This window comes from Pogonomyrmex barbatus, unplaced genomic scaffold (genome assembly GCF_055798465.1).
Source record: "Pogonomyrmex barbatus isolate J1 unplaced genomic scaffold, ASM5579846v1 scaffold5, whole genome shotgun sequence".
Classification (NCBI taxonomy): domain Eukaryota; kingdom Metazoa; phylum Arthropoda; class Insecta; order Hymenoptera; family Formicidae; genus Pogonomyrmex; species Pogonomyrmex barbatus.
Genome location: NW_028297149.1, coordinates 3,704,807 through 3,715,243, shown reverse-complemented (window position 1 = coordinate 3,715,243; position 10,437 = coordinate 3,704,807). Strand labels below are relative to the sequence as shown.

The 10,437-nt window shown below is 34.9% G+C and overlaps 1 pseudogene across 1 annotated transcript in view; it reads left to right on the top strand.

The window, feature by feature from the left end:
• Window positions 1-10,097, top strand: part of LOC105422362 (uncharacterized) — a 63,857-nt pseudogene extending 53,760 nt beyond the window's left edge. Inside the window, exons 4-10 of the transcript XR_016140415.1 lie at window positions 3,412-4,113; window positions 4,210-4,301; window positions 4,380-4,528; window positions 6,022-6,195; window positions 6,279-6,485; window positions 6,745-6,856; window positions 6,934-10,097. The product of XR_016140415.1 is annotated as an uncharacterized LOC105422362 (transcript). The remainder of the gene's footprint in view (window positions 1-3,411; window positions 4,114-4,209; window positions 4,302-4,379; window positions 4,529-6,021; window positions 6,196-6,278; window positions 6,486-6,744; window positions 6,857-6,933) is intronic.
• The last annotated feature ends 340 nt before the right edge of the window (window positions 10,098-10,437 follow it).

Genomic DNA, 10,437 nt, shown 5'->3' with positions numbered 1-10,437 from the left:
ATACAAATGTTCCATGTTAAGTAGTGATCTTTTCTATGTTCGTTTGGAGGAAGTTTCTGCGAAATGCTACAGAATGTCTCTTTGGGACTTTACATTGATGAACAAGTAGTAGCGATGAAGAAAATCATCCGGAAAAGTGTCGATATCTAATAATTGTTATTACACATAGTGAAAAGATATAAGATCTGTGTTTTAATATTCTATTTGTATTTTTTTTCATAGGAATTCAGTGGAATTCGAAATTTCTTCCTTTTTTATGTCTTTTGTGCTTTATAACGTTTTTCGTTTTTCGTTTTCTCTATTTTTTAAAAGAATTACCGAATGTATTTGTTATTAAATAACGTGCTAATATCCTCTAGTACATTGTGTTGCATCTTCTTTTTACTGTCTAAGAAATTTAAAAATTCACTCGTTGTAAATAATTTTTGTACAATTTCAATTTCTTGTACAAGTAATGTCTATTGCATTTATTCCTCATCAATTTTATTAATACTTCCTTTATCATACAATTGTAATACCTTTTTATAATCACTATATACAATATTTCATCGTCAGGCTTCGAGTATAACATTATTATTTATTAGGTATATATATATATATATATATACACACACTATAAAATTACCTTTTTTTTAAAAAAAGGTAAAAAAAGGGTGTCAAGTATAGTGGAATACTTCAAAATGTCTGATATCACTATAAAATTACCTTTTTTTTAAAAAAAGATAAAAAAAGGATGTCAAGTATAGTGGATATTGCCAACTCAAATGATTGTGAAAAATTTATATAAAAGATTTGATATCAATAATTGGCGCCAAGTTATAGTCTTACAAACATGAAGCTACAAGTCCATTTTAGTCAAATTATATATTTCAATCGTATAAAAGATTTGATAAACCACTGTTTTAAAAAAATAAAACTCAAATAGTAGTTTCTTTAATTTAAAAATAATAAAAACCAAATTATATGTATATCTTTCTATCCATTAAAAACTTCTTTTTCTAACCCAAACGTAAATTGAGTAAAGCAATTTTGTGATATAAAAATATTTTAAAGCTAAATAATTATTATCACTTGGATTAGAAAAAGAAGTTTTTAATGGATAGAAAGATATACATATAATTTAGTTTTTATTATTTTTAAATTAAAGAAACTACTACTTGAGTTTTATTTTTTTAAAACAGTGGTTTATCAAATCTTTTATACGATTGAAATATATAATTTGACTAAAATGGACTTGTAGCTTCATGTTTGTAAGACTATAACTTGGCGCCAATTATTGATATCAAATCTTTTATATAAATTTTTCACAATCATTTGAGTTGGCAATATCCACTATACTTGACACCCTTTTTTTATCTTTTTTTAAAAAAAAGGTAATTTTATAGTGATATCAGACATTTTGAAGTATTCCACTATACTTGACACCCTTTTTTTACCTTTTTTTAAAAAAAAGGTAATTTTATAGTGTATATATATATATATACCTAATAAATAAACATGTAATCTTATTATTTCATATATTCTATATATATATATTGGAAGAAATAATAAACTTAAATAATCATCCATGCAAAATAATCATCCGATCAAACAATGTGTATATATACACACATATATATATTGTTATTAAATAGTTTAAGATCAATATAAGTTGGAAATTATCAAATATCAATCTTTAAATTCTTTGTAAATTTTGCAATTATATATACATATATATATATATGTATATGTAATTGTCTAATAATAAATAGTTGATTAGAAATATAATTCAAAATTATAATGTATGTATAGTTCTCTAGATATGTTATTTTTTTAATTGACAAATTTTCATTTTTATTCGCTTTGGAACTGATTTTTCTAGAGTGACATAATAAGAGTATGTAGATAAGATTGAATATAGAATAATATCTTTGTTCTCTGATAAAATGAAAAATAGAACTTACCTGCAAAGTATAAACACAAACATGAGTTACACTCCGAAATTATTACAAATTGTCAAATTCGCCGCGAACGTCAACATCGTTGGCCACCACTCGGACGTGCAGAAAAAGAATAATAGTAGTATGCAATTTATTAATACTGCTAATGTTTCCTTTTTAATTTTAATATACGCGTATTTATTATTATATTGATACCCGAGAAGTCTAACTAAAAACACTACCGTGTTTACATCAATCAATTTTATCGACCCAGCGGATAAATTAGGCCGATAAATCAGGGTCACTGCAGGACCCAGCGAACATTGATTCGCTAGATTCTACAATAACCCTGACTTCAGTTTGATAATCCGTTAGGTCGATAAGATTAATAATGACATGTCGTGACACACGTTGCAGCCGACGATAATGACGTTTTTTAAAGTAAAAATTTCCAAATCAGACTTTGTGTAGCAATATCTCTGCTTGTAGGGCACGTAGCAGAAAAATAAAAATACTTTTATTATGCAAGTCGGATTCAAGCTATCGGCTATACTGATCAAGCCTACTTAGAACTTGATCAGTATAGCCGTTATTGAGATTCGATAATTTCAGATGCTCGAACCTCGACGACTCGCTAAAGTCACACGGCAGTATTCTCGGTTGACTTGACACCCGAGACATTACCGTGTCTCCTGATAGTGTTACATGGTCTTTGAAAGAATATGTAAAATAAGAAAAGACAATGCGTTCTACAGGTAAAAATTATTGCATTAAATATTTTTCCTGCGATCATAAGAAGAAAATGCCATTTCTCCAAAAGCGGATTTTGGTGCTTCATAAAATGTCAATATTCATTATTTTAAATATACATATTTGTTCAATTATATATAACTACGTTCTGTATAATTTTTTAATATGCTTGTAATATCATAATCAATTTAATGTGAGATACATATTAATTCTAATTTCAATCTACGATTGCGTTTTCAAGTCCGACAATCCGTATCGGCAATTATATAAAATTGAAAATATATATTTAATAATGAATATTGAAATTTTATTAAACAAGATCCGCTTTAATAGAGAAATGGCATTTTCTTCTTATGATTATATTAATTACATAATAGTCTAATGCTCAACTTATTATTGGTTTCCCTGAAATGTTATCAACTTATTATATATATCGCGCGTGCTGCATATATATGTTATAGAGCGTAAGATATATTTTATTAATTCTCCGAGAGATAGATAATAATATATATCGTAATATTGTTGATAATTTCACTTATCTTTTGAAATTTTTAATTGATAATAATTGATAAATATTTATACTTTTTATTAGAATTAAAATGGTTTTTAAGAAAATCGTTTCGTAACATTCACCTGCGATATAAACTACATCTATTGTACATATCATAATGTACAATTTCTTAATTCTTTCTTAAAATTTTTTAATCACATTGTACAATTTCTTAATTTTTTGTATTTACAGATAAAGATGGAACGGCCAAAGCGCAATATCATAAAACCATTACGATATAAGATCACTTCTTCGGGCGAAGCTTCGAAATAGAGAACGACTGCAATCACGATTGCAGAAATAGAGAATGATATTGACGATATTAGAAATATTCTGCAAGAGGATACCAATTCGGATCAAATTTTAAATTCATTTCATAATAACACAACACTTCGCACGCAAACATATTTATTATCGCATGCACACGACGAAATACAAACGAATATTGAACCACACACAAACGTTCAATCGTATATGATTCTTCAGCCATATACGAACGATCAATCTCATATAAGCGTTCACTCCCACTCGAATATTCAACCACACCAACCTCATACAAGCATTGGCTCACATGTTCAATCACACGAGAACATTCAACCTCGTACAGGCATTCATTTCCAACCAAATATTAAATCACATACAAGTGTTCACTCCCACGCGAGTATTCAATCACACAGGGACAATCAATCGAATATAAACATTCAATCATGCACACTTCATAATGATACTGTTATTGATACAGCGCAAAAAAGAGCAACTTGTAGAAATACAATTTCTGAGTTTCAGGATACAAGATCTATGGGACAGGAAAACTTTTATCTTTCCTCCCAGCAGTCAGGATTAATTCATCCTGAGAATTGGCAGTCTGGGATTTCAATGGACTTGGACAACCAATAAATTTGTATATCATATTTATCTGTGATAGGAATGAAAAAAAATGTATTTTTAGAAAAATAGATCCGTCTATTTTTAGAAAAATAGATTCGATAGAAGCCATCCGAAGAAATCCATCACTTGTTAATGTCAATTGATATTTTCAGGAGAGTACACGAGCATTTGAATTGTATCGAGACAGAGATGAAGTATCAAATATATCGTATCGTACTTATTGAAATACTTCTACGAGTATAATAATAATCTTTTTAACGTTACATTTATAGAAAAACAAACACCCTACTAAAAAATATTTTAAAAATAATTCAAAATCGAGGTCGCATAATTCGTAAACCAATCATCCTTTCCATTTCATCTTTGGCAGAAATGGATATATTTGAAAATATCAATGAAAATGATTATTTCGAAATAGTAAGTTGACAGAAGAATCAATAAATTAGCTGGCTCGTATTTACAAGAATAATATAGTAATATAACATAGGCCAATAAACGAAAAAATGTCGTACAAATATATTATTTATATTAGATGTACAAAAAAGTTCTGAGCTTTTTTTTGTAAAATTCAATCTTTATTCAAAAATAAACAAAAAAATATTAATCAGCGAAATATTCCCTGTTTGCATCAACGACCTTTAGCTATCTTTCGGGTAGCTTACGAATTCCTTGACAATAGAAGCTCACCGGCTTCGAAGCGATAAAGTCATCAATGCATTTTCGTATCTCTTCAAATCTCACGAAATATGTATCAGCCAAATGATGCAGTGACCGGAATAGGTAGTAATCGAAAGGCGCCATGTCTGGGCTATACGCCGCGTGCGGGAGAAGTTCCCAGCCTAAAGATATGGTCCTGAGTCGCTTTCGCAACATGTGGTTGAGCATTGTCATGAAGCAAGACTCACTTTACGACGTCCTTGGCCAGTAAATGGCCTCTTTTCTTCTAATGCATCGCTCAAATTGGTCAATTGTTGTTGGTAGCGGTCTGCCGTGATTGTTTCATCCGGTTGTAACAACTTGTAATACAACACACCTTTCCAATCCCATCAGATATAGAACAAAACCTTCTTGGCGTGGATATTGGGCTTTGGCGTCGATGTCGAAGGTTAACCAGGGTCAACCCATGATTTTCTACGTTTAGGATTATCATAAAGAATCCACTTTTCATCGCCTGTAATAATTTTGTGCAGAAAATCTTTTTTCCGGAACTTTGAAAGCAAAGTGAGTGTAGTGTCACGCCGACGATTTTTGTTGTCTTCGGAACCTATCTGCTTTTCTTTTGAACCTTTCCCATTCGTATGTAAACGGAAATGGTTTGCTGCGTAACGCCAAGCTGTTCCGCCAAGCTCCTTTTCAGTTTGCGCAGAGTTTATATCCAGCAGTGCTTGCAATTCGTCCGTTTCAATCTTTTGAGGGCGTCCAGCATGCGGTTCATCTTCAAGACTGAAATCTCCTTGGCGAAATTTTTGATACCATCTTTTACATGTAGTATGATTTACAGCGTTCTCTCCATATGCAGCACAAATCATTGCAGTGGCTTTAGCAGCATTTTTCTTCAGATGAAACGCGAAGTGGATGAAAAATCGAATATACTCTTTTGTTATTGCCATCGTGAACATTACTGATTTTTGAGGTTATGTGCATCAAACGCCAAACCATATGGCATTTTAGAAGGCCAAATGTCAACGCTTTAAAACCGCAAAAGGACGGGAAGATATATAAAATTTAAATTGTTATTTCGGTTGTATGAAATCTAAAGTTCAGAACTTTTTTGTACACCTAATAATTATACTTGAAATTTGCTCGTTTATTAGCCCATGTTTATTATAATATATTGTTCTTGAAGAAAAAAATTATGCGTTCTTTATGATTTTTGTATAACATGTTCAATTCTTAATACTTTGATTATTTAAGTGAATTATTTCCGTTATGTCGGTGGCTTTAATTTAAAAGAAACACTTAATCTCTGCTTGAAGGAAGGGCTTACGGATGCTATAACACCTTTATTCACTTGGTTCGGCCGTGAAGGAGGGCTACGAAACTCACAACGACTACTTTATAACTCCCGCCTTATTATGGCAATCTACGGTACAATAATTTCTTTACACATCTTTATTGATAGCAAGTTTTTGCAAAATAATTTTTGCACAATTATGTTTCTTTTTCAAAAGCTGTAAGTAATTGGTATTTCGATAGAGCGACGCGCTTGGAATTCCAAACGCACATGCGAGAAGCTCTTCGGACAGCTAAGAAGAAATATAGAAATAAAACATGCGGGGCTAATGCGGATAGCCAATGTAAGAATTGCCGACCGTAATCTATAGAGCGACGAGCCACAGGATGAAAATGCGGAATCGATGAATGGATGAATAAGTATTGTATGCAGCAACTTTATCTTTCTTTCGTAGAGCCGTAAGCATATAAAAAGATTGTAACGGTTGTAATCGTAAGATTTAATAATAAGTAAATCGATCAATCATAATATAAATTTATTGAGAATATTCGATTATGATAAATCGATTAATTTATTGTTTAAGTCTTATTGCTTTAATTTTTCTACATGCCATCATTATTATTTGTATAATCTGTATAATTTCTTGATAATTTAGCTGTAATGTTATAAATTTTCATTTACAGTTTTAGGTACATAGTGAGGATGTCACTATTGAGACCAAGAAGACACTAGGAGAATACTCAAGGATCTACAAGGGATCATCTATTATTTTTCCTGAAGAAGGAAAAGAAAATGGTACTTTTTAGCGTCCATTTTTTAATTATCACACTGGAACTCTCTGTTCGCAATTAATAACAATTGACACTTTTCAGTGCCATATAACATTATGATGTTCAATGTTAATGTGTACACATTTATTATCGTGCCACAACTAGATAAGTAAATAGAGGAATTAACGAGAAATTGTCGCGACTGCGCGGAATTCCGTGACAACCCGCCAGAAGCTACACCCGTGGAACTGGCCACAGAAACCGTGGGAAAGAGTACATACCGACTTCTTCGGATCGTACAAAGGTCATAATTTTCTACTGTTAGATGCGAGGACAAAATGGCTCGAGATTCTTGTGATGAAATCGACAACCGCGAAAAAAATCATAAATGCGTTCCGGCAAACATTTGCGAGGCACGGACTTCCGATTCAAATAGTCAGCGACAACAGATCGCAATTTATGAGCGACTTCCAAAAGTTTTTAAGTAAAGCAGAGATTAAACATATACAGTCGACCATAAAACACTCCCCCAGTATCAAATGGAGCAAGAGAAAATCTAGTAAAATCATTTAAAAGAAAACTCAAAATTATGCTAAAAAATAGGAAAACGGCACAAAAAGTGGTAGATTCATTTCTAATGGAATATAGGTCGACCCAACATTGCACGACGAGAGAAACACCTGCAAAATTAATGCTAGGCAGACAACTTCGAACAAAATTTGATCTAATGCGACCTGATATAAACAAACGACAAGAACAAACGGTGATGAGACAAATACGAAATGCAAAAAGAGAGAGAAAGGCAAGTTTTGCGAGAGAAGAAGAAGTATGGGCAAGAAATTTTAATCGCAATGCGCAATCGACCGAAGCTACGATCGATCAGAAGTTGGGACCCGTAACATATACGGCGGAGGCTAGGGCGAAGTAGTCAAGCGGCACGTCGATCAGCTAGTACGCGCTAGCGCGGCAAAGGCAGGAAATACAGGAAACGATAAATACGGGGAAACGAAATCGAAAACAGAGTCGCCCCGAAAATACCGTTGCGCAGATCGCCGAGATTGCATACGAAAAACATTGTAACAAGATTGTAAAAGAAAAAAAATCATGTAAACAAACTTAACGGAGAGGAGTGTAGTGTATGTGGCCGCGACAGCCAAGGTGTGTTGGCGCGTATGAATGTGCGTGTGTATTTGTGTGTGTGTTAACTTGTAAGGCGACGAGAGTCGTCAGTTGGAAAGCTTCGAGATAAACATGCCTCGAACATTTCTGTCCTTATCCTCAACACCACATTAATAATATATACCATTTGTATAAAAGATTTAGTATCAAAAAAGTCCACGCCAAGAAAACGCCAAGTTCTTCTTCTCCTTTTTTTCTGTCTTCTATAGGCTAGCACCTGTTCCATCGATTTTCGCCTCCCCTCCGGCTTTAGACAATCACTCCATCTTTTCCTTGGTCGGCTTATATTACATCTGCTGTTCAGTGATTTATCTCTAGTGATTCGAACCGTCTATCTTCCGTCATTCGACTTATATGCTGATTCCATTCCTTCTTTTGTAGCATCCAATCATTGATGTTTTCCACATTGCGTGCTTGCCTAATGTTTTTCGTTTCTTTCTCTATCTCTCAACGTTTTTCCCGATATCCGTCTTAGAATTCTCATTTTTTTAGTCTGCAATAGTTGCCTTGTCCTCGCCATATCTCGTCTCTGCAGCATATGTCATAATTGGTCTGATAATTGTTTTATAAATTTGGGCTTTTGTATCATTTCGTAGGTTATTTCGCCAGATCAAATCATTTAAGCATCCTGTTATTTAATTAGCTTTGACTACTTGTTATCGTGGCGCCAAATTAATGTTACATTTTCTCGAAAATTCAATATATAACTGCTTTTAAAAAATAAAACCCAAATGATAAGTATAAAAACTTTTTCTTTTAACCCAAGTGATAACAGTTATTTTTTTTTATTTTCTTTTAAAATTTTATTATCAATTAGTGGCATCAATTATAGCTTTCTAAAAAAATAAAAATAAAGCTCAAGTACATATCTTTGCATCTAAAATTACGCGTCGGGTCAGTTCGGTTCGTGACTCGCTCTCACGGTTGCGGGATTGCTTCAGTCAAATCATCAGGATGAAAGAGTGAAAAATAAAATATAGAAGCGTTTGGATGTTAATATGTATATATTTATAAAAGATTGGATACTATTTACAACTACTGATTGGTGATTACAAACTTCCTTTTGACTGTTATTTACAATATTTACAAAACTCGGTGTGACATAGATTTTAATCTCGGAATCATATTTGCTGTTCTTAGAAATCATTCGCGGATTCCAGGAATCGTATAACAGTTTTCGATTCGCGGTTCTTTTATGAATTCGGCGCGTCACGTTTGTAAGCGCGCCGTGTGAGACAGTACACAGGGTCACGAAATGCGTGGTGTTTGTCGCGTGGTCGAACAGCTATTCGTCTGTTAAACGTATCGTCTCGTAACAGTTTTTTTTGGACGGATTTTCGGGCTAGAATCGGGACTTAGAATTTGCTGCGGCTCGAAGCTCCCCGCTCTGTTACCAACAGCGATAGAAGTTGCACACAAGACCTACCTGAGGGACCAAGTTAAGAAGCGCCTTAACTTGAGAATAATCTCATGCTTCAGAGACGGGAGCGATCTGCCAGGAGCTCTTAGGCTTGCTAGGAAGCATCCTAGGATCGCCTTTAGATTCAGAAGTATTTACCGAAATCAGCATTGGATTCTTTGCTGGTTGTAACGGAGCGCCCCTTCCGATTTTCCTCCGACCGACCAACAGGCGGAGTGCGGCAGTGACCGCAAAAGGCGTTTACACTTCTTTTAATCTTATATAAATTAGCGAAAACTTCGAAGCGTCGGAGAATAGCGAAGGAATGTCGCGAAAATACGAATATTTTCTCGGTATTCCCCCCCGCGCCGCGCCATATGTCACGCCAGCAAGCGCTAGAGCGCCCCGCACCGCACTACGCGCCGTATCAGCAAGCGCGAATGCGTCCCGCGCCGCATCAACACCATGCTACGCAAGCGAACGAGCGTCCCACACCGCGCCACGATCGCGTCTACAAGCGCGTAACCGACCCCGCGCCGCGCCGTTACATCACCACCGAACTCCTCTTCCTACTCTTCCACATCCTCGCTCCGATTCCTTATCATCCCAAAAAATCAATTATATCCAATCTTTTTTCTCCGCTCCTGTGGAGAGGGATGCTACTCCCGAGATCGACCAATCCGACCGATCCGACCGAAAAATACTAAGGTCGATCTCAGGTATAAAAAGGCGAAATCATTCTCCACAGAAAATCATCTTGTTCCGCACTCATCTTCTAAGAGCACGTCTCGAGGAAAGCAAGTATCCGAACTGATTTTGGTAGAAAGCCTGAGATCTGTTGGGGCCCTCCCCAGCGCAGCGAGTCCGCTCGATCCGACTCCGCCGTTTCCGAATTCCACCACCGTATCGGGGTGCCCCCCCGATACAATCGTACTTCCATCCGACCGATTCCGAGCATCGGGGTACACCCCGATCGGCCGAACACAGACACCGATGCCTTCCGCCACAGCCGGGACTCTCCCCGGCTG